Source organism: Lathyrus oleraceus, chromosome 3 (assembly GCF_024323335.1).
Source record: "Lathyrus oleraceus cultivar Zhongwan6 chromosome 3, CAAS_Psat_ZW6_1.0, whole genome shotgun sequence".
Taxonomy (NCBI): domain Eukaryota; kingdom Viridiplantae; phylum Streptophyta; class Magnoliopsida; order Fabales; family Fabaceae; genus Lathyrus; species Lathyrus oleraceus.
Window position 1 is genome coordinate 154,648,665 of NC_066581.1, and position 8,423 is coordinate 154,657,087.

Genomic DNA, 8,423 nt, shown 5'->3' on the forward strand with positions numbered 1-8,423 from the left:
GACGGTTGAAACCTTTGGTGCGGATCTCTTGTGACGATCAAAACCCTTTGATGCAGATCCACAAAGCGATCACGAACGTTGAACGATGACAACGTCTCTACTCAGTCCACACGAACGGCTTCCTTCAATCTCAGTGCTAGCTGGTACGAATGAAGGCTTTTGAGTGAGAGAGAGAGAGAGTGAAAACGAAAAGAATGCAACCGCACTTTGTGCTTCTGCACAAGGGTTCTATTTATAGAACCACTTGTGTGGGCTTCAAGCTAAAAGCCCACTTAAGTGTATTTTGGCCCATATCTTATAATATGCCCAAAATCACTTAAGCTCATGGTACCTTACCATATTTCGTATTCTACTCAAGTACATTGTACCTTACGATGCTCTATAACTCACTTAAGGGCACCGTACCTTACGGTATTCCTTAGTTACTCTATCTCTCATCAATCCGTCCTTTGTGTGTGACCCTGTAGGTTTTCGTGACGTTGGCAATTATATTAAATCATGTATTTAACATAATAAACAGTGAGCGGTATCTAGCAACACATCACTGCTACCCAAGACACGAAAATGTCATGTGATCTGACAAAACCTTCTGTGATAATAATTATGTGTATAATTACCCTTTTGCCCTTATGTCTATATTGAACACAAGGCATAGACCGTGTCATCCTCGTCCAGTTCAATATTGGGCCCATAGACATTTATCCTGTTATGCAGGATGGGCAAATTCCATCTAGGTCACTCATGTCCCTCAGCATGCTTTGTGGAGTACCCATCAACTGCCTTTATGGTTATCCAGTTACGGACAACGTTGGATCAGCAATAAAGCACTCGACTCTACATCTAGGGTCCATAGTGGTTTCAGGTCGAAGAGTGGTATACACCATTATCACCATGAGAATAACTTATGACACTTTGCATAACTTTCTATATAGTATTCTCATAGCGGGTCAATCCGGTATAAATATTACTCCTAATATTCATACCTATGTTTAAGACTTGATAACTCTTTATCCATGATCCATGAGATGTGATCATCAGTCTACAAACATAATAGTCTTAATGCTTTAATGTTATCCCACTTCACACTAAAGCTCGACTACGGATACTTTAAGAATAGTGTCCTTATGTTTAATGTGTTCTCATGATTAAGTCACACTTAATACATTAAACAGACTATCTATTCCAGGGACTTTATTAATCAACCATAATAAAGAAAATGCCTTTTATTATTAATAAATAATTCGATACAAGTACCAAAAAAGTATTGGCCTCTAGGGCTTACACCAACAAACACAACGTATATCCACAACCCAGCCATCATATACTTTCACCGAGTCCTGGGGCACACAGTTTTTGGAAGAGTCAGCAACCACAAGGTAAACTCTAAGGGACTTTTCCTTCTCCACTGTGTGTTTACCCAAATTGCATTCAATGTTACTCCGTTCCTACTAGCCAACATCCTGGCTGCTTGCATGAGAGGCAACCAGGCTTTTTGTTGTGGGGGAATTATCACCTCCATAGCATTGGGCTTGAACCTGGGAGATAGGCTAGCCAACTTACCAGCCCTGGAAGCAGAATTCCTTGACTTCGACTACTGTCGTGCCTCACACCTAATCAAAGCAAGAGATGATGGAAAGTATCATCCTGTTGTCAGAAACAAGACGGTAAAGAGCATTATCATACCCAACAGGAACCGCACAGATCCAAGAGAAATGACAAATTGGACCTTTGATCTGGAGGCCCCCGAGCCAACTGATGGAAATCCTAGTAATGGTACATATGAAGTCGAAGAAGAGCTTGACAGAGGCATGCACCAACCATCTCAAGAGCACGCTGCAAAGACCTCCTCCCGAGGACAACGAAGAAGCGAACGAAGACCCGCCTCCATGGAAAACATCTACGCCGAGATGTTGAGACACAACCAAATAATGGAATACCGCCAAACAGAAATGATGCAAGCGATCCAGCAAATGCAGCGGGATCAGCACGATTATGCTCACTGGCATGATCAGGGGATGGCGGAGCTTTCAGACCAGATGAGTGCCCTGACTTATCGCGTAGATGCCATCCAGGAGTACACTCATCACGTAGGATTGGATCCTACCCAGCGAGGATGAGGTGAGCGTGCAAGAGCAAGAGCCAGAGCACGAAGAAACCAACCGCGTTATGATGAGCAGTGATTTTTTGTTTCTTTTCCCTTTTACTTCTGTATACTGTCGCATTGAGGACAATGCAATTTTCAAATGTGGGAGGAAATCCTTATCACTCCTCTACTTGTTTCTATTGCTAATATTTTCAGCCAATACGAATTTTTTTTGCTTGTCCTTTTCAACCATTTACACATATTTTGACATAACAAAAATTTTCCTTAAGATTAAATGCATACCTTACGAGTACATAGGTTGTCCCGAGGAGGCTTTGTCAGGAAAATCGAGAAAGATCTAACAAGATTGATACTGTCCCGACACCCTAGACCCCTTATTTCTACGAGATCAATTTGAATAACCATTATACCGACACCTTAAGTCTCCATTCTAGATTAACCCCTAATAGTTTATACTAGCAGTCATCACCGTCTCAAGCGCAAACCTAGTGGAGAGCCGATGAATATAAGTGTTTGATGCCTACAAATCAAGAAACTCCTTCATACTGTTGCTATCAAGAAATTGATAAAAAGAACCATACAAAAGGTTGCAAAGTTATGCAAAAAGAAGGAATAAAAACCCCAGTTGGTTGGTCCAGAGGTACCTGGTACTGGACTCGGTAGGGCGAACTACGGTTCGATCCCCCACAACCTTCAAATGGGATATATAAAGGGGTACCACACTAGTGTACCAGACCCCCGTGCTAAAAAAAGGATCAAAGTCACTAACCGGCTACTTCACTAAGTGCGTGCGGAGACAAAAGGGCTTAATGTGATTGTGCTAGAATGAAACCGGGTGAAATAGAAACAGAGACACTAGGTCGAGCTATAATAGTATGATTCAAACTGGCTTGTGTAAAGGAGAGATCTATGATAAAGCTGAAAGCTCGTGTCATCACAGTACCTTTGGTGTTTCACTCAATATCGGACATCCTAACAATCCACCTGACAACCACGTACGAACAGGTAATGTATCCGCGTTTAAATTCTATTTTTCAAATTGTGTTTGCTTGAGGACAAGCAAAGATTCAAGTTTAGGGGAGTTTGATAACGCGAAAACACATCAGATAATTGCCTTTACTTACACTCAGTAATCACATCATTTCGATTAATATCCCGATTTTTGCGCAAGTATTCGTGTTGTTTTTGCAAGTATTTAAATCTCCATGCATTAAAGAGCAAAATGAAGAAAAGGAAGAAAAAGAAGAAGAAACAAGTAAAAAAGCATAGAAAAACCAGAAGAACAGAAAAAGCAGATTTTGCTGATGTGACGATCGCCACACATTCATGATGCTCGTCACGGCCCAGACTGTGACGACCGTCACAGGCCCATGACGAGCGTCACACAACCACAAACTGCGCTTTGAAGCAGTCAGCAACAGGCACCTAAAAGTGCCTATATTTCCTCCAACAAACTTTTCCCACGATTTCCTCTCTCAAGACCAAGTGTTCCTTGAATTCCTTAACTACCAAGACCTAATGGACACTATAAAAAGGACTCAATTGGGAAAAATTGAGGACGCCTACTTTGATTTGACGCTCTGCAATTTAATTTCCAGTTTTTGGCATTCAACATTTTTTTCTTTCTTTCCAGCAACCTTGTTTCCGTTGCCTTATTGTATTCGCCATTCTTTTCATAGTTTCCCTTTTCCAGTTAGTTTTTCAGTTAGCCATAGTAGTAGTTTCCTACACTAGGGAACTACTACACTTTATTTAATTTTAAGTAGTAATCTGTATTGAAGAAGCAAAGCCTACCGACTTGTGGAGGACTGCTCAAGTGCTCCAAGAATCGCTATACTCTATACTTCGATCTCTAGGCTTTTATTGAATTATTATTATTGTTGCCCATTTATTGTTATAAGCATGTTTGCCACTGAGTTAATTTGTTTATGCCTTGTGATTGCTTTAATTAATATGTCCGGCTAAACTACCGGTATCGGTATGTAGCAACTTAATTTGATGGGATTTAATAATAATCGGTGAAAATCTTTTTTTTTTCAAATAACCTTTTAGGCTGAGGTTTTTAATCTAAATTTAATTAACTCTATCACAAAAGCGTGAAAAGCTATTTAATACGATTTTGCCACGAGAGTGGGAAATTAACTAAGGTGAGAACCAACAATCGCGAGAGCGTGAGGCTCGAGCTGGATAGTAAAAATTAGGCATTGGGTTTAAAAACAGCGAGAGCACTTTAAAACCAATTAGAATTTATTTATTTTCAAAAAGTAATTTTGACTTCAAATGGGACAGCGAGAGCGTACATTCTGCCTTAAAGTTATAGGCCAAATCAACAACCACGAGAGTGTGAGATAAAGTCTTTTAAATAAACATTTTCTACTAAGAGATATTTGGCATTTAAACTATTCACCGGTGACTTATCGAATCCCTGACGATTAATGCGCTGCATACTGATTCCTTCCTTTAATTCTTTCTTAAAACCGAAAATTTTCCTTAGATTTACTATATTACCCCTGAACTCTTACTAGTCAATTCCCTTAGCTAAACATAGTGACGTTAGCAGCACTAGTTTGACCATAGGTCCCTGTGGGATCGATATCTTTTAAAACTAAAGCGACTAGATTGTGCACTTGCAGTCAAGTACCCAACAGACTATATTTTTTATATAGCCACGACAAGCATCAAGTTTTTGGCGCCGTTGCCGGGGACCTATTTTAGTCGAATAGTGCGATTCTTCCGTTGCACGGTATAGACTAAGGTAAAAACGAAAACTAATCTTCTCTCCTTTTCTTTCCCTGATTGTATGCCAAGTACTCGCTCACAAGGCGATAACTTAGCACCACCAATCCCTGAATTATAGTGTTTCCTATATGTGAGATGTCGAATACACGAATATCAACAAAAGTACGGTATTCCCGATATCTCATTTCCTCTTAAATCAGAAGAAAAACCAAACATGGCTGACGAAGTACCACAGAATCGTCCTCTTAAATTCTACGCTACCCCATCTCAACAAGAACCTCACAACAGCATTACTGCCCCCGCTATCAATCGAAACGATTTCGAGCAGAAACCCTCACTCTTATTAGCCGTCCAACAACATCAATTTGCTGGAAATCCAACAGAAGATCCTAATGAGCACCTGACCAAGTTTGTGCAGTACGCAGATACTGTAAAAGCGAATGGTGTATCTCAAGATGCGATAAGACTGCGCCTTTTTCCCTTTTCTCTAAGAGACAGAGCTTGGGCTTGGTTGCAATCCTTGCCCTCCAACTCCGTTACAACGTGGGAGGAGCTGAAGAACGTCTTCTTATCCCGATACTTTCCGCCGAGCAAAACTGCTATGCTGAGAGCTCAAATCAACGGATTTAGGCAAAAAGATATGGAATCTCTCTACGAAGCGTGGGAGAGATACAAGGACATGATGAGGATATATCCACATCACGGTCTAGAAGACTAGGTGATCATTCCCACATTTTATAATGGGCTTCTGTACAACACAAGACTTACAATAGACGCTGCCGCGGGCGGTGCACTTATGGATAAGCCATACACCGAAGCTTATCAACTCATTGAAAACATGGCCCAAAACCATTGCCAATGGGGAGGTGAACGAACTCCAGTGGAAAAATCCCAGACTAAGGGTGGAATGTACGAAATCAGTAGCCTTGACCATGTTCATGCAAAGGTAGATGCCCTTGTCCAAAAATTAGATAACTTGACCATACCACCCGCGGCCACCGTGGCCGTTGTAACTCCAAACTGTGAGCTATGTGGAAATCCTGGACACACTGCACAAGAATGTCAAATATTAGCAGGAGTCCCAACCGATCAAGTGAACTACACACAAGGAAATCCCTATTCAAATACTTACAACCCTGGTTGGAAAAACCATCCCAATTTCTCGTATAAGAATAACAATGCCCTTTATGCACCTGGCCAAACACCAGTTGTTCCGCCTGGATATCAAAAGCCAGCTAATAATGCTCCTAACATGCCTACGAAGTCAAATCTCGAGTTGATGATGGAAAGCTTCATAGCTACTCAAGCTCAAACAAACAAGGACTTCTTGAACCAAAACATACATACTAGCGAGCAACTTAAACAACTAGCGAATAAAGTAGACGCCTTAGCCACCCACAATAACATGCTTGAAACACAGATTTCACAAGTGGCTCAACATCAAGCATCTACAGCCGCTCCAGCTGGAACATTTCCTGGACAGCCGCAACCTAATCCGAAGGGACATGCAAATGCCGTTATACTGAGAAGTGGAAAAGAAGTAGATGGACCCGTAGATCCGAGACTCCAAAACCCTGCCATGTACCAAAAACCAGATAAAACCTCAACTGAGCAGGTGAATGAACCAAAGGAAACAAAAGAAAATACCCAGGAGGCCGAAGAGAAAGAGAAACCTTATATGCCTCCACCTCCTTATAAACCACCCATTCCGTATCCTCAAAGACTCAAAAGTTCTAAAATTGTGAATCAATTTAGGAAATTTGTTGAGCTTCTGAAGCAATTAAACATTACGATACCCTTTACAGAAATGCCTTCCTATGCCAAATTTCTTAAGGAAATCCTATCTAATAAGAAAAAGATTGAGGATGACGAAACAGTTACACTTACTGCCGAGTGTAGCGCCATAATCCAGAACAACATGCCTCCCAAACTAAAAGACCCGGGTAGTTTCTCCATACCCTGTGTCATTGGAAAGTTCTTCATAGACAAAGCTCTATGCGATCTAGGAGCCAGCATTAGCGTAATGCCCCTAACCATTTGTAGAAGGCTCAGTATGGGAGAGTTAAGACCGACAAAGATGTTCGTTCAATTAGCTGACCGCTCAATCAAATATCCTGTCGGTATACTAGAGAATGTCCCAGTTCGTGTAGGTCAATTTTACATTTCTACCGACTTCATAATCATGGACATTAAAGAAGATGCCAGTACACCTATCATTCTAGGAAGGCCATTCTTTGCTACCGCCAGAGCCATCATAGACGTAAAGAGAGATAAGCTGACATTCGAAGTTGGAGAGGAAAAGGTTGAATTCATCTTAACCCAATTCTTACAAGCGCCAGCTATAGACGACACCTGCTATCTGCTTGATGTCATAGACGAATGCGTGAGAGAGATGGAGATGGAAGAAACCACATATTCTGAAATAATGAAAATCCAAATCCCTCCAATCCTTGAAGACAATAATTGGCATGAACCATACCAAAACGAAAGTCTAAGTGAATGCTTAGCACTTACACCCGACCACATGCCATGCCCAAAGAAACCTGACTTGGAATTAAAAACACTACCAAAGAACCTAAGATACGAATTCCTAGACACTGAACTGAAAAGACCAGTAATAGTCAACGCTGACTTAGGACAGATGGAAACCGAGAAATTATTAGATGTCCTACGAAAATATCAACAACATTATGATATAACATCGCCGATCTAAAAGGAATAAGTCCTTCGATCTATATGCATCATATTATGCTGGAGGAAGACTGCAAAACCTCTAGAGAGCACCAGAGAAGGATCAACCCAATCCTAAGTACCGTAGTCAAGGATGAAGTAAAGAAACTTCTAAACGCTGGAATCATATACCCAATCTCAGATAGTCAATGGGTTAGCCCACTCATTTTGAAATTGATACCACGAACTACGAGATTTTGATCCCTCATTTTTATGTTGGTACGTAGGCACAAGTTTGAAGGTCTTACCAAACACAAAAATATAATTAATGAATTCTTTTTCTCATCCCCATACTCTATTTATTTCAAACATCTTTTATACTAAAAACACATACACGCACAAAAAAGGGCTCCCTAGGAGTACCTAGGACACTTTGGGTGTTAACACATTCCCTTTGTGTAACCAACCCACTTACTTGTAATCTCTGGCATTTTATTAGTTTTGATTTGAAAACTTCTTATCTTTGGGTTTTGTTTATACTTTTCCCTTTTCCTTTGGAAACAATAAAAGCGTGGTGGCGACTCTAGTTTTATTGACGTTAAGCTTATCCATAGTTTGATGGTCATGGATTTACCGCTACAAGGGTATAAATGGAAGAAAAAGTAATAAAGTAAAAGCTATAAGCTTCTCACTTGACTTATATGAAGCAACTAGAAATAAGAAATTTTACTATGATGCGAGAATTTAGTGGATTTTGGTTTATTGGAATATTTGTTTAATTTTTTTCTTGTCTAAAGGGAAGTGGCATACCCCAATTTTGTTTGGGTATTTTAAATTCATTTGATACATGTCCATTTGTCAAGTTTTGTATTTTTTTAGTCATATGCATTTTTATCATCAAACAAAGTCA

The 8,423-nt window shown here is 40.3% G+C and overlaps 1 non-coding gene across 1 annotated transcript; it reads right to left on the reverse strand.

Moving 5' to 3' along the window:
• Positions 1 to 5,444: 5,444 nt before the first annotated feature.
• LOC127133621 (small nucleolar RNA R71) lies at positions 5,445 to 5,551 on the reverse strand. Its single transcript, XR_007807574.1, has one exon. It is a non-coding gene; the product is annotated as a small nucleolar RNA R71 (small nucleolar RNA).
• Between the last annotated feature and the right edge of the window lie 2,872 nt (positions 5,552 to 8,423).